The sequence below is a fragment of the Canis lupus genome, chromosome 22 (genome assembly GCF_048164855.1).
Source record: "Canis lupus baileyi chromosome 22, mCanLup2.hap1, whole genome shotgun sequence".
In the NCBI taxonomy this organism is placed as follows: domain Eukaryota; kingdom Metazoa; phylum Chordata; class Mammalia; order Carnivora; family Canidae; genus Canis; species Canis lupus.
The window spans coordinates 46837018-46859234 of NC_132859.1; the positions used below are offsets into that span (position 1 = coordinate 46837018).

At 38.9% G+C, this 22217-nt stretch overlaps 1 protein-coding gene across 28 annotated transcripts in view; it reads right to left on the reverse strand.

The window, feature by feature from the left end:
* The window catches only part of ARPP21 (cAMP regulated phosphoprotein 21), a 154838-nt gene that overhangs the window by 111491 nt on the left and 21130 nt on the right, over window positions 1-22217 (reverse strand). For 24 of the 28 annotated variants that reach the window (XM_072793456.1, XM_072793457.1, XM_072793459.1 and 21 more), the window contains exon 2: window positions 952-1125. The gene's annotated coding sequence lies outside the window, so the exon portion shown is untranslated. Of the gene's footprint in view, window positions 1-951; window positions 1126-1219; window positions 1392-2513; window positions 2817-22217 lie in introns of those variants that run through there. The other 4 variants (XM_072793455.1, XM_072793453.1, XM_072793454.1 and 1 more) reach the window with 4 other exon arrangements.

A 22217-nucleotide genomic window follows, 5' to 3' on the forward strand; every position in this document is an offset into this window, starting at 1 on the left:
ACACTCCCCCTCCTGATATGCTGTCAAATAAGATTCATGAATAATTTAGCATTTACTTCCTCCTCAGTTTTTTTTTTTTTTTTAAGATGAGAGAGGGGAAAAAAGAGAAAGGAAAGAAATACAGAAGGAATGAAGGAAGGAAAAAGAAGAAAAAGAGAAAAGGGAATTGACATAGTGAAAGTCAGTTCTTCTGACCTAGAAAGTCAGTTCTTCCACAGAAATTCCCAAACAATGACTGTCCTCTTCCCAGTCATTACAACAGTAATGATTATTGGACAAATCAGGGCTATATGCGTTTGGGAGTGTTTAATCACCATTTACTAACTCAGTAACTTTATTTCCAACTGGATATAAGAAGCATAAGAAAAATCTAAACCACAGCAATTTCTGTTGCAAATTTAATAAGATCTACCATGACAGAACAGATGGTATCTAATGTTATCTTAAAAAAAAAAAAAATGCAGGCTTACTTGGCAAAGGATTATGGGAACATAAAAGGAAGAGTTTTCTAAAGGATGGTGGCTGGAGTCTGTGAGTTACTGGTGAGCAATGCTTTTAAGTGTGGGGAAATTTGAGGATATTCCATTCAGTGCATTCAGATGGATTCCTCATATTTCGGTGACACTGGCTGGGTTATGTGTGTAGTTAACAAAGGTTCTGTTTCTCCATGGCTAACAGCCTGTTTCTCAATGTATTGGGTAGAGGGAGGAGATGGGACTTCTGTTGCCCTAACTCTGTCTTCAAAGCATTTCAGCACAAAAGCAGATTGTGACTAGATTTAAAATGAAATGAACAAATTGAGCTCTAATTTTATAAACTATAAGCCAGTTGAGTCCCTGCTATAGATCCGGTCTGTTTTGGTTACACTGAATGACCTCTTCTATGCAAACAGGCACATTTATATAATAACAAAATACAGATGAGATGACAGCCAGACAACAAGGCCTTTACCTTTCGTGCAGAATTCCTGCTGTAGGTCTTGGCGACTTACTAGCGGCTTCTGTCGTTCTACACCGGGAAAATCCACACAATCGATCAGAGACAACTGGAGTCCCATGTCCCCATTAACAGTTCAGAATGCCCATCTCCATGCGATTCCCTTACACAGTTTGACACATCATCAACCTGAAAAAAGATGAAAAGTCAATAACAATAATTGCAATAGTCATGGTAGGGTGAAGGACCAAATAAATAAGATCAGATTTTGAACACTAATGACCAGCTTCCAGCAAATCACGTTCACAGCTTGATCCAGCCCCACCTGTCTCGGGCTGCCTGCTTCTTCTCTAATGAAGGCTACAGCCCGGCTGTTCAAGTCAGAGCGGCACCCACGCAGGGAGCTAAAATTAACAATTGCATTATGCACTGAAGATTACTCACTTCAATTTTAACCTTTTTTAGTGAAATCTCGCACTTTGTAGTTAAAAAAAAAAAAAAAAAAAAAAAACAAGCCTGTGTGTTTGCCTCAATGAGAATCCAGATCACCTATGCGCTAAAAAAGCCTTGCCTCCTTTTTTTTAACCAAAGTCTTTGTTTTCATTATAGATTAATATAATATACTTTAATGCTCTTTCTGAGACTCCTTTCTTTAGGAAAGTTATCCTAATGAGGCATATTTAAAGATTTCAATTTAACGGGCATTATCTATAAAAGTGAAAAAAAAAAAGAAAAAAGAAAACTTTCACAAGGGCATGGCTGAGGGAGCATTTTCTTCCTCACTTACAGTTTGGAAAGAGTTCCTAATGTTCTCCCTGGGCAGTGAACGGGGTCCCCCCATTCCCCTCCCTCCCCATCAGGATTGTCACCACCAGCTGGGCATTCTGCTTGACAGCACAGAAAGACTGTCAGAGGGATTCAACAGATTTGCAAACTTTGAGCCTGTTGAGAAGAATCCATGCTATAATGTGCACTTTCTTTTTCTCACAACTCCTACCGGAGCAGCGGCAAAGACAGCTTGAATGCAGAGATGGATTCCTAATAATATTTGCCAAAACCAAGCGGTATCTCTCCCTTCTACTGCAACTCTAGGGCACACCTGCTAAATCCACCAGCATGCATACCTCTCCCATCACACACCCATCTTTGCAAACACTAAATGACTCTCAGTTATTTTGTCTCCAGTTGAAAAACACTCTCTGCCTCCCCCTTCTGCCCCCCTCCCTAGTTTAAATGAGCACAGCCGGTTCCTCACCGGATTTTACTGTGGTTATATTAACAACATATTGGATTACAACACCATTTGTTGTGCAAGAGAGAAACAACTGTTGAAGATGCGATCACTAATATAGTCAATAATTTCTAGCTATGACAGATAAGCGAACATGCATTGAGGACAAAAATGGATTGCTAATCAACAGTCATTTTAATTTTTCGATTTTGACCAGTTTCACCATGGCTACTATGACTAACACTTGATATTAAATAGAAGTCAACATGTCTTAAAATTACAATCTATTTAAGTAACCAGTCCATTATCTAATATGTCATAGAATAGGCACCAGTGATGAAATTACCACATGCTTTTTGGATTCTGTTTTCCTGTTCCCAAAGAAAATGAAGTTATCAAAGATCACCGAAATCTTTTTGTCTTCTTTCTCTGATCCTCATATTTGTACAGTGGCATTTAATCCAGCAGGCGAATGGCAATGCAGTTTTCAAATCTAAGCCTTAGATGCATTATTCCAGCCCCAGTAGGTGGATGCAAGATATAATTCTTTCCATGAAGAAAAAGGAAGAACAAACTGATATTCACGTAACCAACTCAGAGCGTGAACAGCCTGGATACATGTGTGTACGTAATTACCAGGACACGTTTTGAAATAGCACTGAGCTCTAAAGTCAGCGAGGTATTATTCTTGCATGCCTGAATCATAAAGTCATCATCTACCGAGATAAAAGGGAATATGGGCATATGGGAATGAGCAGAAAGGAACATATGGATCACAAATATTTTTGTAACTGATTAAAATTGTTCTCTTTGCTAAGAAAGCAGTGCCAGGAAATCAACCCTACTCCAGCTCTCTGTCCGCCAAACTACCCGACTCTTCCACTGCTATTTAATCTTAATCTGTTTAAATTTTTTCCCATGTTCACAAAAAGGCTAAATTATTTTTAACAAATATCTTATCCGACATTTGATTAATGGATATACTGGCCAATTTTTAATTGTTATAGTGGGAGGGGTGGAGGGAGCAAAAGGAGACCCTATACAAATGCACAAAATAAAAGTTACTGTAGTTCTTTCAGTGGAAACAATATTTTAATCATAATTTAAGGGATAAGTATTTCTTTAGCAAAGGCAGTCAATCGCTTGCAAACAAGCTATAGGAAATTGATCAGCAGCACTGTCAACTGTTTACGATGAGGAAAATAAGGAAAAGCACTACCACTTCTCATTATATTTATGTTATCTCTTCTCGAGGTTACTTTAGAGTTGAAAAAAGGAGCAATTGTGGGATCATGGGGATAAGAAAGCCAGTGAAAGGGGAGCAAGGCACAATGCTGGACTGTCACGTGGAGAAAACTCAGGATTAGGTTCAAATTCCAGGAGTGATTTAGTTCTCAGCGGATATCTAAAATGGGAAATTAAAGTTGAATTCTATTAGCAAGTTGGGAAGGTCACTTTATTAGTCACTTTCCTCATAATCCCTTCAGTAAAAATGAACACAGGATGACTAATCTTATACCAAGTCAATATAGGTAATGCATGATGAAATGCTACAATCAACATGTATTTATTTGAACAATTGAAATATTTCTCCCCTAATGTATTGCTCCTTCTTTTTCTTTTTTCTTTTTTTTTTTTTAAGCTGGTCAAAGTTCTGCAAATGTATGCCACTTATAAATTGTGGTAATACAATTTGTCAGCTGGCTGTGTGAGGTTTTACCGTGACACCTTAGAAACTAAAGGTACATTCTATTCTCAAAACAGTTACTGTGTTAATGCTTTAAAATATTCTGAGTATGTAAAATTAAGTTTAAAGAGTAAAAAAAAAATTGGAAGATGATCCTTTCAGAAATGAGATCCAATATGAGATGAACAGGGTATATATACTAACATCTTCAGCAAGTTGGAAATTTTCCCAGGGTAACAAAACCATCAATAACAAATTTTCACATAAGTTTCATTCCCCCCCCCCCAAATTTTCTTTATCAATACAAGAAATGGTCAACCAGGAGGTCTATCCTTTAATTAAACTCTTTGGTCAACCCCATGCACAGGCATGCTATGAGATTCTTGAATTACTCTTGCAAATACCAAAATAACCAGACAATTGTTTTGTAGAAAGACCCTAAGGGCATGTTTAAGAAAAGGAATTTTCATACTAGGGTTTTAGGGGTAAAAATATTTTACTGAATATTCTTATTTGAATTTTTTAAAAAATTTATTTATTTATTCATGAGAGACAGAGAAAGAGGCAGAGACACAGGCAGAGGGAGAAGCAGGCTCCCCGATAAGCAGGGACTCGATCTCAGGACTCCGGGATCATGACCTGAGCCAAAGGCAGATGCTCAACCACTGAGTCACCTAGGTGCCCCTCGTATTTGAATTTTAAGAGCTTTGCAGCTTGTAAACATGTAGTAGATCATATGTAGAATATCACGTTTTCTTCTTTAACCGGTATAATAAACTAAATGCTAACATAACTTAGATCAACATTTAGCAAAATTCCAATAATGAGCATAACTGATGTCACAGTTTTGGACATAAGAACAGCCCTACAATAATCACAAGTGCCTTTAAAACAAGAGAGGTCTGATCTCCGTAAAAACAGCCAATGGAAAAAAGCCGATGTTTCCATTGTTCATTCTTATAACAAGTCTTATGGAACGTATACCATGTGCAAGGGTGTTCTACATTATGATAGGGTATTCAAGTCAAGTAATACAATCTCAACAAAACACTTTTTTTCTAAAAATACAAAAGAAAAGTTAAATACTTCTAATGGATCCACATGAGAAATTTTAAGTTATTAAGTAATTGCATTTTCACCATCCACTTTGTGATTATTCATGCAGTGGAAAAGAAAGATGATTTTTGCTTTTATAATTCTTAAATATTTCCTCAGTGTATCTCAAAGGCAAGAAATATAAATTTGGGAAAGGAGTCTAATGCACTGGATCTCAGAGTAAGTATTTGGAAATCCCCAAAGAATGAACAAATTGATGAAAGTAATGACATTAAATGTAGCTGGGGCTGATAGAAGATTTTACATTTGGGTTCCAGAAAAACAGGTTACATCACTTAGAATTTTTAGCTTAGACATGAGAAGACTTAGAAAGGACATCATAGCTATTTTCAAATGCTTAAGGAATATTCAGAGAAAGAGAAATTAGCCTTGGTCTTCCTCCAAAATTTAGAACTAGGAAAAAGAAAGAAAAAAATAGAACCTACCTTTTTAAACATAGAACTACCATATGACCCAGTACTTCAACTCCTAGATGTATATCCAAAAGGACTGACCAGATATATGTATTTGTATACCAGTATTCATGGCAAAATTACTTCTAACAGCCAAAGCGTTCAAAACAACCCAAGCGTCTATTGACAGATGAATGGATAAACAGAATGCACTATACACATGCAATGGGATATTACTCAGCCTTAGAAAGGAATAGAATCCAGATACATGCTACAACATGGATAGACTATGAAAACATTTTGACCCAGACACAGAACAAATATTGCATGATTCCACTTATATAAAGTATGTAGAATAGGCCAGTCCATAGAAACAGAGAGTAGATGTTTTTAGGGGATGGAGGTAAGGAGGAAAGGAGCTGCTGTTTAATTCGTACAGAGCTTTTTGAGGGATGATGAAAAAGTTGTGGGTATAGATGTGGTAATGGTTATGCAACACTGTGAATGCATTTAATGCCACTAAATTGTACATTTAGGAAAGGTTAAAATGACAAATATCATATTATGTATATTTTATTGCAATGAAAAAGAAACTACAAAACCTTTTTCTTCCTGAATATGATATAAATCACAAGTAAACAAATCAATATACATACAAAGGCATCAAAGGCAGAAAATGACAGTACAAGAGGAGGAACTATCATTCTACTTTACAAATTTCCTCTGATGTGTCGATAATATATACATGTAAAGATGGGTTCTGTGGATATAAGCCGCCCAGGTTTGTACTTGTCTGACATAGATACCCAATAAAGGGCACCATCATCACCATATCACCATCTTAGCAGTCTTGTTTTTGGCAAGATAAGCTTTGCTATTTAATTTATTTTATCCAATGTGGACATTCCAAGAATAAAGAGGATAGGATGTTTCGTTCTGGTGGAAGGTTCTGCCAGAATCAGTGTGTGCGTGGCCAATGTGTTTTCACCCATACCAGGTAACAGACACTGCTTCTAACTGAAAAAAACAATTCTGGGCACATTCTTAGTGTAATGCAGACATGGGGCTGTCAATAATTTGGATGAGAGAGCTGGATGTAACAAAGCAGCTGGTCAGTAGGAGCTGGTCATGTCAGGGACTCATTTTTTGCTTATTTTTTATTGTAGAAAAGGAGAATTTTCTGACCAAAATCAATGCCGCAGAGAACAGCGCTAATAACCCTGCTGCCATAATTGAAAATAATCCAAGACTCTGAGAAAGCATTGAGGATGATATGGGCCTTACTCTGTGATCACTGGGACTGGGACTATTCTTGGAGATTTTAAATAGTCTCAACTTTCACAATCCATACCACCTTTATTTCCTATCCCATCTTAGAGCCTAGAATTTACATTTACAAGGTAATATCATCTATCTCTAGTCAGGTCCGATCTTAAAGAAAAAACAAATGTGCAAGTACCCAGAGACCCACAGCACTGCAAAGACTCTTGATATCAGCCAGTCTAGCCCACATTCCATCAGTGACCTGGGCAAGATCCACAAAAATATAGTGACCGGGTGGGGTTGAAAACACTGTCATTTTGATTGGGGATCAGAGCTCTTGTTAATACCATGTTCCTCTAGGGACGACTCTCTTAGAAATCTAGACCAGGCTCACCTAATCTATGCATTTAATTTTCAGGATAGTGCAAGAGAGACCAATAGATTGTTTTTCACTAGACCACTATCTTCCTCTCACAGGAGCCAGTAAATACTGCACAGAAATTGCACAAATACAGCGTCTGATGATGGTGTTTCTTCTGATTTTATCCCTAATATTACATGGACATATGTAGTTTTCTAGACATTTTTCTTAGTCTTTCTCTTTTAAAATCCTAAAAGCTCATAAACCATAATTATCAGAATGACCTAAAGTTATCTGCTAGCTATCTGCCCAATTTCCTCCTTCTACTTGTAGAACTCACAGTACCCATCTTTCCAGAAGCCATACAGGAAATCGCATGCCTGCAGGATTCTCAGATAAAGTGTGCTCAGGGTTTGCAGGAAGGCATTATAAATTTTTAATGTGGAACAATTAATTAGAATCTATACTGGTGCCAGAACACATGTAACCTTTAGAAATTAATGTCTCCCTCCCTGATCTTCAGGCAAAAAAATCAGGATCTTAGACTTGAGGAGTTGCCTTGTAATTCCAAGTATAACTAAAACACAATTTTTATGAACTTAAATAACACTGCTGGGATCTTGTTGATGGTGATACCATGTAACTTTGCCAAAACAAAAATGTTCCTAAATAATTAGATTTTCCAGAAATCCCACTGAGTTACACATTCATCCTACATATTTCTCTCAATATCCCTGTACTGTGATCTTCTACAACAAGCCATCCTATTTCAGGGATTGGGGGGTGATCAACTGAAATGGTACTCTTGCTTGGGTGTTATTCTTCTCACAGGTGCTCAAACATCCATATCCTAAATTCAGTCCAGTTCAATACAGTATTCAAAAATGTCCTCTTTTGGAGGATCTTGAAGCCAAGAAAATAATCCATTATCTATTCTCAGTTATTTGTACTGGAGACACCCTGTAATGGAGTGAGGATTTGTCATAAAATGCACATTCTCAACTCTGGCTTAACAGATTCAAAATTATAAAAATTCATCATGAAGCAAATAGGCACTTCAAAAAAAGAGAGGGGAGAAATATTAATTTTATTCAGCACATGTGACATGAACTCTTTGCCTTCATTCCTACAAGAAGTAAAAGAAGCATCTGTCACTTCAGAAACAATGAAACTTAACAAATGTGACGCAATGATAGGTGGCAGAGTGGGAGTCATTAAATGTTTGAGTCATTAAAATCTTTCTTGCAGAAGAGAAGAAAGGAAGAGACATGTAGATAAAATGAATAAAAGCAAAGATAAATTGATAAATTGTTACTCTGTCAGATGTTTGAAATGACCATAAAATTCATGTTTTTCCCAAATGTAAATTAGGAAAAATAAGAGGTTTTCACTGCAATGGTATCTTTGTTTTCCCTTATGTCAACATGTAGTGTTTGGTGCTATAGATTATGAATATTTCACACCTTAATGTTGCTTTTTCAGAATTATCATTAGCTAACATCGTTACCAAACCTAATCAAAAGGATTAACACAAGAGTTTAAATTACCCACCCATGATTTCACCTCTGCCTCCCCCGCACCCCCCAGCCCACAGCAGAAGAATAAAAAGGTTTTCCAAGGGAGGGAGGAAAGCAATCAAAGGGTGCTTCCCCATAATAAAATGCTGAAATGTCCTAAGGTCTTTAGGGTCTCTGATTGCAGGACAGGCGTGCTCTACTCCCAAAAGGGAGGTAGAGAAGCAGGAGGGAGAGGTTTAGCAGAAACGGATGAATGCTGCCATCCTAAGTACAGCACGGGGAATTTCAGGAGACTCGGGCACAGAGGGAATTTCTACTTATGGAGGGTACCACCTCTCTGGGCTTCATTGTGTGTTAGCATCCTAACAGCAAGCTCTTTCAACAGAATCAACAACCCCACCAACAAATGTTTTTCTTGAGTATTTACTTTGACATGGATCATTTTGGCCTGTTTTCCCTAGATTATGACATTTTGTCCTCATATCAACCACCCCATTCACTGCCAGCCTATCACGGGGAAGACAGCAAGCTGCCTACTTGTCCTGTCTCTTAAGTGTGAAGTCTGCTGGTTGTTGACTCCTTCAATCACTGAATCTCCCAAGTCTTAGAAATGCAAATGAGTCATTTTTTAACAAGGCTCCCTATTTGAATCAAGTACTAAAAATCACTCTCCCCCCACTATTACATAAGTAGCACAGTGGTAGAGATTTCTGCTTAAGTCTACTTCTAGATTAACTTCAGTGCTATGAACAATGCCTGGCATGGAGTAGGGCTTGTTGCCTCAGTGAAGGAAAAGAAGCTCCAGATCTGTCTGCATTCTAATCAGTGACGACTGGGGGACTTTTCTGGGTTTCTGCTTTCTCCACCTAAAAGCCAAGGCATCTAATCACTCAGAGACCTACTTATCAATATGGTAAGGGTTAAGGTACTAAAAGGTAAAAGACAAAACCATGACATGTTTCTGAATGTATGGATCTCAAGACGGTTCCTGTCTGGCTTTGCTCTGATAGTGAGCCTATGCACTGGCGAGAGAGCATGGGAGCTTATTTATTGAGCATCTACTGCATGGGACATTCCATGACCTGCTGGATAGGATACCAGAGAAAGGAAAGAAATTATCCTGGACCCGAAGGAATTACCAATCTACCTAGAGAATTCGACAGACAAGAGATTCGAGAGCAAAGCAATCCAGACTAAAGCATTTAACACAAGCGACATACATGTACAAGGTTTTTTCAGTCTTCTGTTCTCAAAGGATGATTTTGACAGCAATCTTAAGGGAACCAGTAGATACAATTAACAGAAAACAGACAATCAAAGACATTTTTCCTAAAGATCAAAAGAAAATGTTGGTCCCCTGAATGGAAGATACACATGGCAGGCAAGTTTCTTCAGGTTGTTGGTAGTTTCTAAGTTTTCTTGAGAAGAGTGATGGCATCAATCAAATGCATACTTATCATAAGTCAGCTGGCCTTGCTCACATTTCCAGGCTAATGGGGTTATAGCAGTAGTGCCTCTCATCTCTTCTGAATCTACCTACCTCTTTGACTGATGACATGAGGTTTCCGTGAGTGCTCCCCCTACCGAGCTCCCACCCAAATATCAGGACGCCTCTCAGGATGAAGCGCTGTGCACTTCAGGTGCAGTGGCATTCACACCACAAAGAAGATGATCCATCTCCACCGCATGTGCCAGCTCTGCCCCCTTCTCCAATGCAAGAGCCTTTGACTTTTCCTGTTGTGTTTTTCCCTTCTCTATACCACCTAACATAGTTCTACACAAAATCACGCAGTGACAACCCTACAAACCCAGTCGTGAAAACTAAAAAGCCGCTGTGCTGAGGTCAACACATTTGCTAGCAAAGAATAGAAGTGCCCGATAAATATTTCCTGCTAGCCTCAGACTTCCATAAGATGATGCCCCTAAAAGACTGGGTAAATGAATGCCTTTGACACTGGCATGTTTTGGGTTCCAATGGGTGGCAACATTGTGTTAGAATTTTTCCTCACCACAATTAAATCTCTAGAAAGCCTATTTCAAAGGTCGATGTAGGAGAGCAACTGCAAAACCACCACAGGACAGGTGTGCGTTCAGCATCTCAAGTGCTGAAGAAGTGGTAAAAGTGCTTCAGATGATGCCTCCTCTTCTGGAGGACAGAAAAGCAGTCAGCAAGTGGAAGGAATGATTTATCTACATAGAGAGGCAGAGACTTGGGTGGAACAAATGTATAAGAAATGAAAACCAACATGCAAGGCAGTGTCTCCAAGCTTTTATTTCTAAGCCACCAAGAGTTTGGCTTGATCTAGATCCTGCTCTAAATATAAGCATTCTGAAGAAATGTTGTAGATGACTAATGTGGCCACTGGAATGTATCTTGGACTGGTGATGTGCTTAACTCACGGCAGAAATGTGATCCACACCAGTTTGTTTAAAGGAGAAGTGGGTATTTTCAGGAAACCTACAACCTAGAGTCTGCATTTTTGTGGCGCCCAGAGCAGCCAGGAGACGTATGAACTGGTGTGTGCCTGCTTGTGTTGGGTGGGACTCCAGCTCTAGGGCCATCTGTGACAATGCTTTTTGGACCCCAGATGCTACACTTGGAAAGTACATGTGGTTGGTCCTTTGAAAGAGACGGGCTGCAGTTTAAAGCTGGCTTGCCTGCGGCCACTCAATGTCAGAACTGCAATCACATGAAAGGCTAGTCAGACACGATGCTGTCTCCCTGCTTCTCCCTGTCCCAACCTCATGCAAAGTTTTTATTATTTTTTTAACAAAATGTTTTCACTTAAAGGGACAGTTAAAAGTTAAAGAGTTAGTTGCATTCATTCAAGACTACAAGCATTTGCAGGTGAATACCTTCTCCTTTGATGGACCCTCCTACCTTGGATGTTCCCTGTACAAACCTTCTGACAAGACCCTTTAACCCTGAGAAACCCACATCAAGGCAAATGGGCTTTTTGCTCTTTTAAATTCTCTATATTTTTAAATATCTAATAGATTTTGATAAACTTATAAAAATATGAGCTTTCACAAGCTCTGTGAGATATTACAGCCTGCTGGGGTTAGCCACTGATGAAGAAAGAGAACAAAATAGGTTCTCAAAGCACTCTGTGAAAGAACTGGCAGAAATGATCAATGCAATTCAAAAGACACATGAGCAGTCTCAACACAAGAGTTGAGAGATGTCAGCGTGTGGTCCCAGGGCTGACTGTTCCTGTGACTCTTGAGTTGTTTGCAGGAATTCCCAAGGCCATGGGGAGATTGAAGATTTGGGGTCATTTTATTTATGGATTCTATAATCCCTAAACTAAGAGCCTTGAGGGGGTTTATCCATGCTATACATGTGTCGAATCATTAAAATGAAATAGTCTTGAAGCTTACTTGCTTTCTAGGCACTTCAGTAGAAGAACACTGATAGGAACCTGATGCAAATTGACATTTCTATAAGGCATGAGGCCATCTCACCCACTTCAGTGTCTCTGCTAGGCAACCTTGCACTTAAAAAATCAAATGGATATAGCATCTCTACAACAAAGTAGGACAGCCTGATCCCTAGAATGAGGCTGGAAATTGATATCGCACCAAAGAACGAAAACATATGTGAATTCAGTTATTAAAAGTTTGCAAGAATGTACATCCGGGCTAGAGATTGGAAATGCCAGGCTGAAATTGTCTGGGAAAGAAGCAAATTTGTGATTTGATATATCACAGAAATAAAATATTGGCCAATCTTATGTAACATGCAATACTCAGCTTTTGAGCTCCAGGCTTATATGTGATACCTTCAAGATTTTAAACATAAATAAAAAAGAAGTCAGTCATTTATTCATAATACATAGTAAGACATGCTCAGAAGTAGAATCTGTTTTGCTGGATATGGTCTCCTTCATAAAAAGTCCAAGACCTCAACACGGGGAAAAACTATACAGTGGGGAAAAATATCATAACCTTTCTTTACTCATAATGGTAAATTAGAAAGGAAGAGGAAGGAGGTGGGGATGGAATGAAAGGAAGAAGGCAGGCAGGCTGGCCCAACTGTCAGAAACAACATGTGAAATTTACCTGTGAAAATAGAACATGGACTATTTGGAGGAATGCATGATGAAGCCTGCAAAAAAAATAATTTTCACACATAGATTTAAACACAGAAAAACAAAAAGAGTCAATCATCCATTATTATTAACATTTAAACAGAGACAAGAGTGTTCATTAAATAAACAATGTGTTAGGGATAGCATTGCCCTGTATTTGCTAAAGTATGGTATATGGGAAAATATGCTCTATACTTCAAATGATTACATATTTTCTCTAAAAAATAAAAGAAGATATAAGGGAAGTAAAGAACACAAGGGGATCTTGTTACCTTCCAAAGTAATCTACATGAAGACAAGAAAAGTAATTTGATGTATAAGTGCCAATAAATTCTAATTATATTAACATAAATAACTAGCCTCACAAGGTTTACATACTAAGGAAGGATGAAAGTCTGTCTATCTATCTATCTATCTATCTATCTATCCATCCATCCATCTATCTACTGAGGAAGAGAGAGTGAGGGATGAGGAAAGAATGAAGGAGGGAGGGAAAGAGGTGCAAGGAGGGAGAGACAGAGACAGAATGCATGTGTGCTTGTGCATATATAATTTGTCCAGGCATTTGAAACAATCCTCTGTGGTCTAAAACTATATTTATAACCTCCATTTTAATTCTGGAAATACAGGCTCTCTGTTGAAAACTCTACGGTCTAACTATTCCTATGAGGCTCGCACACACCCACAGATGCCAATTTCAGGTCAGGTCACAATTATTCTAATTCTCAGAGACCCCAGCATGAGCAAGAGGATAGTAACTCATGAGCAGAACATGTAGGCTCTTCCCTCTGCTGACAATCCACTGGACTCACCAAGATGCCAGACTTAAGGTGATTCTGCAAACCTCAAAAAAGTGCTGCCTATCTAGATGCTCCCTCGTGCTGTAGCATTTAGACATGAATTTAATCAGCCACATTTTGGAAGACTTTGTTCTTAAAAAAGTGCTGTGGTTACAAGTAAAAACCTTCCTCATTACCTGGCCTTCTCTGGGAGCAACCTGGTTGAATGGCCTGGGCTTTGTTGCCAGTTTTGTGACATGGCATCATTATTAAAAACTGGTTAGAAAATTTAGGAAGCTTTCTTTGAAAAGGTATTAGGATGCAGCATTTTCACATATTTTATCTTTTCAAAAGTTGTGCGAATGAGTCAGGAGTAAATTTATTGCTTTTTGTTTTTTCTTTTCTCCTTAAAGCGTTATGGCTGAATTATTTGGGCATGCCTCTTAGTGGATTTTCAAAAATAATTGCAGGGTTTTCTTGAAATAAGTATTGGAGCAAGTTTCTTTTACGACTAGCATTAATAAGTTACCGATATTATATTCACCATGGCCTATTTATTTATTTAAAGATTTATTTGCTTATTTATTCATGACAGACACAGAGAGAGAGAGAGAGAGAGAGAGAGAGAGAGAGGCAGAGAAACAGGCAGAGGGAGAAGCAGGCTCCATGCAGGGAGCCTGACATGGGACTCGATCTTGGGTCTCCAGGATCATGCCCTGGGCGGAAGGCGGCGCTAAACTGCTGGGCCACCAGGGCTGCCCCACCATGGCCTATTTAAAGTGTACCCTCCAGCCTTCTTAATACAAACTCTATCTACACCTACACACACATGAACACACACATACCTGGGATATATGTACATAGAGAATGCAATAAATACAATATTTCTTAGAAGTAATATATACAGCTTTCCCCAAGAATTGTGGCTGCAATTTTTTTCTAGCCTTATTTTAATAGAGATATGTTCCCACAAAAATGAATACTTCAATATTTAGGACTACTCCTCCCCCCAAAATGGATAAAACAAAGTCATAGATGATACAGGGATATTCTAGTCACCATTCCTGGTACACCACTGCTGTAAGCCCAGTATATAAAGATATGCCTTTTTAAAATCAGTGTCTATTCAAGGATATATTTGGTGTCCAAATGCTGTCCCATTGCTGGCTCCCAGAGTGCATTATTTCAGAGAGCTGCTATATTGATATCATTCAAAATTTCATTACAAGTTAAGATACTGTACCCTCTAATTCCCCATTTCAAACTAGATTGTATTTCCCTTTAACTATAAGAATCTTACAGTGCCTCTTTCCTCTTTTCTTTTAATGCAGCACCTCTCCAGAATGTATTAAGAAGGAAGCCAAGCTTGCCATTTGCAACAATGTGGATGGAACTGGAGCATATTATGCTGAGCAAAATATGTCAATCAGACAAAGACAATTATCATATGATCTCACTCATATGTGGAATTTAAGAAACAACACAGAGGATCATAGGGGAAGAGAGGAAAAAATAAAACAAGTCTAAATCAGAGAGGTAGACAAACCATAAGAAACTCTTAGTCATGGGAAACAAACTGAGGATCACTGTAGGGGAGGGTGATGGGAGATGGGGTAACTGACTGATGGACATTAAGGAGGGCACGTGATGTAATGAGCACTGGGTGTTACAGGAAACTGATGAATCTCTGAACTCTATCTCTGAAACTAATAATACATCATATGTTAATTAATTGAATTTAAATAAAACTTTTAAAAAAAAAAAAAACAAGTGAGCCAAGCTACAGATGGAGCCCAGCTTTCAAAGAACATTGCAAAAAAGACTTGTTTCTTTAGGAAGAATCCATCAGTTACTTATCTCTCTTTTACATAAGTTATTTAAAAACAGGGACTATCCCTATTTTTATTGTACTGAAACACCAGACATTTAGTAATGGTTTGAGGAAGTACTAATTTAATAAATTTACACATAAATTTAGCAAGTCATGAGATTACAGTGCCTTGTCATGATGCAAAACTGTGGAGGTCTCACTTTCAAATTAGCAATTATGTCCCCATTATCATTATCATTGCCATAAATCACATTGGTAAATAAAACTATTTTTACCGTGATAGAATTTAAGATTTTACATAAAAATGAAGTTAAATGCTAATATGAACAGAGTCAATTTGAAACAATTCCAATGCATCTATAGGATACTCACTCTGTGCCTGACATTATTTTGATGAAAAATATCGTATAAATGGATTAATCCTTAAATATTTCATTTTGGAGTGGAGAAAGCTGAGTCAGAGAGACATGAAGTAACATAGCCAAGATTTTATGCTAGGAAAGGGTGGGGTTAGAGTTCAAATTCTGACACATGGGTTCCCAAACTTCAACTTTAACTGCAACACTTTGAAATGAGTGAGGATCACAGGTTCCACAGGCCAGACAATAAATAATAATGGGGTCCCAAAGTGATGCCAGGAGTGACTCATGAGATGGAGGGTATGTGCATGATGATACCTTTCTAAATATTCTCAAGTGAAATTTTTTTACTCTTATATTTAAAAAAGTAAACAAAAAGATAGAGAAGAAACCAAAAAAATAGTGAGTGAATAACACTGCAAGTAACTAATTTGCAGTGTTAATTGCACTGTCCAGCATGTTTGTGGGGCAATGTAATTATCTATTTAGTCAGAAAACACAGAAGTAAAGGTAATGAAGAAAATCGTTAATAAAAGCAGAAGTATAGAATAATTACATCTAATCCAATGTGCAATAAAAGGAGCTAAGTCTATGAAAACACATTTTCATGGAGATCAAGACAAATGGATGTCAAAGACAAAACTGATGAAAAATACCCTACACACAAACCAATGTAATAAAAATTTTAAATCTACTTTTAAAATGCCAAAATAATAAACATTTAAATTATCGCAACATATCTTTTGCACTTGGAATAAATATCAAAATCAATACAACTCAATTGCATTTAAAAATCAAGTCATCTGGGCAGGCAGGGTGGCTCAGCGGTTTAGCACTCCTTCAGCCCAGAACATGATCCCGGAGATCTGGGATCAAGTCCCACATCAGGTTCCCTGCATGGAACCTGCTTCTCTCTCTGCCTCTCTCTCTCTCTCTGTCTCTCTCCCTCTTTCTGTCTCTCATGAATAAATAAAATCTTTAAAAAAAAATCAAGTCAGCAACAACTGCAAGTGAGACTGCCCTCAAATTTCTTAAGAATTTGAAGATATTTTTATACAGAGCCACTGACTTGAATATTGTGTTTTAAACTGACTTCCCTCTATGAGAAATCAGCCAAAAAGTGCCAAGGAAAATTAATAGTATGTAGAGAGACCATGTAACTTCACTAAAAGAAATGTGATTCCCTTCTACATTGTTGATTTGGATTCAGAGAAAGGTACACGGGTGACATCTGTAATTGTATATAGCATTCTCCCTGTATACATCTATTCAACTCTTTTACTGAGCAGTCCCCATATAGGTTTGTCACTTTTAAACAGCTCCAGCCTGCAGCCACTGTTCTTTGAGGGCAAGGCTGGACCAAAGGTCTGAGAATTTGGAGAAAGACCAGTTGAGCCCTTATACCACGAGCAATGATCTGGGTATTTTCTAACATCACAACACACATCATTATGTTTTCCTTTCAAAGCCATAACAAACAGAATAAATTGAATACCACTCGTTTAATCTACATACTCTTAGTAAATATCTTGGTAGAAACAGGGGGAACAGAGACAACTAGAATATAACCCGCCTCTCCTGGAGGACTCGGACCTGAGGGGGGACTTGTATTAATTGTTTACAAAATTGGGTAGAGTCTGTTAGGTGGGCAAAAACGAGGGCGCTTCTCAATAGGAGAGGATAGTTTCATGAACTCATGTCATGTTTACCCAGAGAATTTATTTCTGGTTTCTCAAATATAGGAAAGAACTTATCCTGAATATTTGATATGATCTCTTAACCTCCAAATGGATGTGTTTACATTACATAAAACGACTTGATTTTAAAAGACCCAGCAACTATTGCTCTGTAGAAATAGATACAGAGATGTGCATGGGTATCTCAATACAGTTTTGATTCTGTAGTTTCTTTAGAGTGCCCATATATAGCATTTTGCTTAGAACTTTCCAGTTACTTTAGCTTCCTTGCTTCTCCAAAAAACAAGCTCTCATCAACTGATCCTGGAGATTATCTTCACTTAACATATTAAACAAACAAATAAACAAACAAAAAGCTTAGGCCAGGGTCAGTGATGATGTCCAAAATCATGCGTCTATCTTTGTAAAGGCCACATGACCACTAGGACTTAGTCCTTCTTCTCCTAGTGCACTATTCTTCCCAAGCTGCTTCAGTCCATATGTAGAAAGACATAAATTTAAACCAAATCATGTTTATGTTAACCATGTGCATTCTGACTTGGGATGGTACCCTCAACTTTATCTTTTACAATAATTCCTCAAATATCTGCAAATCCACCGACCTCAAAAGAGTGGAAGTCTTGCTTTCTTCACTGATCTAAAATTCTTCATGTAGTTTGAATGTCAGACAATTGTCCCCTAAATTAGGCCACACACACACACACACACACACACACACACACACACACAGCAGGTGGGTTAAGCCACTCAGAATGTGCAAGTGACACTTCTCACAGGCCCCTCCCCAAATGCCAGATCAGGCCACATTGCAGCCTGGGGTTGGTTCCAGCTCAGAGAACAGAGTAGCAGCTGCTGGGAGCTGGCAGCAGCTCAAGTCTCAGCTGTATTCTTGGCCCCCTGCCTCCGCCAAGCACTTACTAGGGGCGCGTGACCAAGGAAACAGCTGAGCCCCCACCTCCAAGAGGAAATGCAACCGCCACAGCCCCCACTGCCACCTGCTCTGGGGCCAAACAAAGACCACGTTCCTGCTGGCTCTTGCAGGGGTAAGACGGACTGCTGAATCACTCCTGAGCATGCCAGAGCTGATCTGCTCAGGACAGGCAAGCAAAGGCATGGTCTGACAGGTTGAAGCATCAGTCTGAACACTTTGGCAGGCCACCTGCGGGCCTGAACTTGCACGGGAATCAGATACGGTTCGGATGTTCAAATCATGGGGTCCTAATAGGACTGCTTTGGATATTCTCTGTAGCATTTTCCTGAGATACCCCTTGCCTAAACAGAAATTTTGATTTTGGTCTTGAAAAATCAAAAAACAGTGGGTTGAAAAATTGCTGAGAGCACAGAAAACTGGCAAACCATTTCCAAGTTCACTGATTTCCAGGAGTCCTCTTAACACAACATAAGTATGAAAATGAAGCAAATGCATTAAATGTCCTGTATCTTCCTTGGCCTGGGACTCACGGTGTGGCCTTCTTGGGTGCTGTGGAACGCAGACACAGGACAGTGAAAGTCCGTGGGGATGAGCCTGCCACTTCCCAGAACCAGGGCTCTGACAGCTTCAACTCACGTCAGCACTATTAAGAGACATCCATGACTTCAAACATTGTGAAATCTCACCCTCCTCTGAGGACATGTCTGTGTCTGTATCTGTCTCAGAACAACAAGAGAGGCTACGCTTTATGCTATTAAAAAATCTTCTGGAGATGGACAAAATGTTGAGCCTTTGTGATGTGCATGTGGGGGTCTCTCATTCAATTACTTCTGTTTTGTGTATGTTTTGAAATCTTTCATAATAAAAAGTTTGAAGTGTAACAGGTTCTTTGGGATTAAATAATCTTTGAGTACAAATACTATGCACTCAAAGAAGGCTTTAGTCGAGATGAGAGAGATTCTGATTTCTGGGAGATGATACTTGTTTCCAGGGAGAATGTGAGAGGTTTGAGGACCCATTACAGACTGTGGCTTCTTTGAAAAACTGACCCATGTCGAGTCAAGGTTTTTCTCACTAAGAGTGATACGAGACAGATTTTCTTCAACCCTGATGCATGCTTTGAAACAGACTAGCTCTAGGGCATCCTGGTGTTAATTTTTTACCTCTCTGGTCAACCTCAGGGGTAGACATAGATCCTCTTGGAGGACGGACCTCTTGGGGGATTATTTTAGCTGCAGAGAGTTGAGTGGCCCAATGGCACACTTTTTCTACAGTAATTTATATGCAATAACTGATCGAGGGGGAGTATATGATCTGGCTCTCTCAACCCTTGCAAGACAACCCGAAGGCCATTCTAGCCAGATAAAGAACACCTCATGGAGTCGGTGTTCTTTGAGATCTGTTCTCATTCTTTGGCCTGAACTGTGGCTTGCCTTCTCCCTCTGCACACTCCTTCTCCCTCCCTGCCCCTCGTGGCACTGGTTGCAAGAACTCTCCCCAGTAAACATCTGGCACACCAAATTCCATCTCAGAGTCAGGCTCCCAGAAGCCTACCTGGGACACCTCAGGACATCCCTTTGGAAGGTGGGAATCACACTGTGGCAGTAATAAAATCCAGCTTCAGAATCATTGGTTGGCTTAAAACCCTTGTGAGTTTCTCCAACCCTTGACACTTCATTGTTGCTAATTCAAAGCTTTCAATATTTATAAAGGTACTAAAACATGTACATACAATTTGTGTTTGTATGCTGAACCGTAATTCTGAGTTACCAGTTCTTACATAACCACATATTTAGTTCTAGTCAATTAAAAAAAAATCTATGACTCTCCCCAAAGTTATAAATTCTCACTTATACATGAAATGTGATTCTATTTTTTACCTCCAATTCTCAGAGGCCACTACTCAGTTACATAATCCTGCAACCTCAAATCTAACATATGTCTCCTTGTAGGCACCTCCAAAAATTACTACCCTAAATGCAATTCCAAAACCACTGGCAATGAACATGTTGCTGCTACATAGGAGACATTAAAGGTGCCGTGATAACCTATGAGTTAATGCCAATGAAACATTAAGCAGTTTATGAAAAGTATTTCATTTGCTTCCCTACAATCATGAATAATTAGCTGCCACTGTTTCCACTCTGCAGATGGGATGACTGAAACTCAGCAGGGCCAAGAAACCTGCCCAAGATTACACAAGTTGAAAGACACTGACCAGCCCTCACTTTATCCCCAGGAGATATTTATTATTGTTGTCTATCTAATGTACTCTTTTAGAGAACAGGCAGGACACAATACGGTAAGAATTGAATATGCTGATTTTAAAAATATTACAGCCAGCTGTAAGAGATCTCTAAGTATTCTGATTTCTCTGTTCCTCCATGCAGTGTATATGCATTAGCACTTTCCGGATTCTAGGAACAGAGCAGCCTAAACAATCATAATAGCAGCTAACATTGGCATTGTGTTCCTACACTTTGAGTAGTATCCTTTGAACTTCAGTAAAGACTCACAGAGTCCCTTTATCTCTCTATCCATCTTTATGTCCCACCATTTTCCACTTCTCTTTCTGGATAGGCCTCGGAGGTGAAGTTTTAATAGCACGAATCATTATTCTCATGAGCATAGCTCAATAACTAATTTTCATACTCTGACAATGAATCAATAAGAGAATATTAAATTGTATTAGGTATTTGATGTTTTACAAGGCTGAGAAGATTTGTGTTTAAATTGGCCAAAGTAAAACATGTGGTCTCTTGGAGGACCTAGCTCTAATTGTGCAGATAATCCATGTGTGTGTGATCGTGTGTGTAATCAGGCCTGTTCATGTAATGGAGTCAATAAACAATTATTTAGTCAGCCCCTACTAGGTACACAACATCCCACTAGGAATTGTGAGAGGTACAATTTTTACAGTCCAGCATCTGCCTAGAAGAGATTTATAATGTGCTAAAAATGATGACTTACTCAACTCAGCTCTTCAAAGACTTCTCTTTTTTTCCATAAACATGCTAAACAGTGAATTCCAAATGAATCCTTATCAAGTATTACACTAATTTTCAAGGGAAAAAGTTAGATTAAACTAATTCATAATCCAAAGAAAACTCCTTTTCTTCCAATAGGATGAAGAGAGTGATATCCTGTAAGTAAGAAAGGAAATATTTACTCCAACTACTCAGTCAAGAATTAAGAATTGTCCTTTTGAGTCCAACAATTACTGATGAGAAGTGAACTTTAGGACTGTGGTTTCACATTATCTTAATCTGTTATTACACATATTGAAGAGATGGGAGCCACCTCCTTCTCTCCCTCCCAAGTATGGCTCTCTTTTTCTAAACCTTTCTCCATGGATGGGATGCAGAAATTGGAAAGAAGGGCACAGGTTCAGCCAGTGGTGAGGATGCTTCAAAGGGCAGAGAAGTGAGGTTGAAGCAAGAATACACACTTAGGGCAAATATGCAGGGAGAGTGGTTGGCAAAGTTTGCTGACATCTGGAAGGATCAAACCAGAATAAGAAGCTGGAGTCAGGAACAAGCACAGATGTGGGACGGCAAATGGTCCTCTGGTGGCTAGACCCACCTTTTACAGATGTCATTTTGCTCACTGCTCAGTGTGTGAATAGACCAGTCCCCTAGGCCCTGCTAAAGAAACTCAAAAGAACAATTTAATTGTGAACTTAAAATAATTTACAGTAATTTAGAAACAATTCCTTAAGATTGTTTATAAAACCATCTTTTGCCTTCAACCAGGTCAAAAAGAGTAAGAAGTCAAGGTCTGTTAACCTGAGGATCCCTGAGAAGAACGCCAGGAAGGCTTGTCAGGGCTAGAGCATGGATCTGGCCCGTGGCAGCATGTTTCATGCTCTCCCTGTGCCAGCAGATGGTGCAATGCACACCTGCGACACGTCACAAAACAGCTCTCTGAAGTTTTTATTACAAGAATTTACATGAATCTTTACACATCCAGGGTCCAGTGTACCCGTGTGTCTCTTGATTTAGCTGCTGCTGACCTACATAGTGTTTT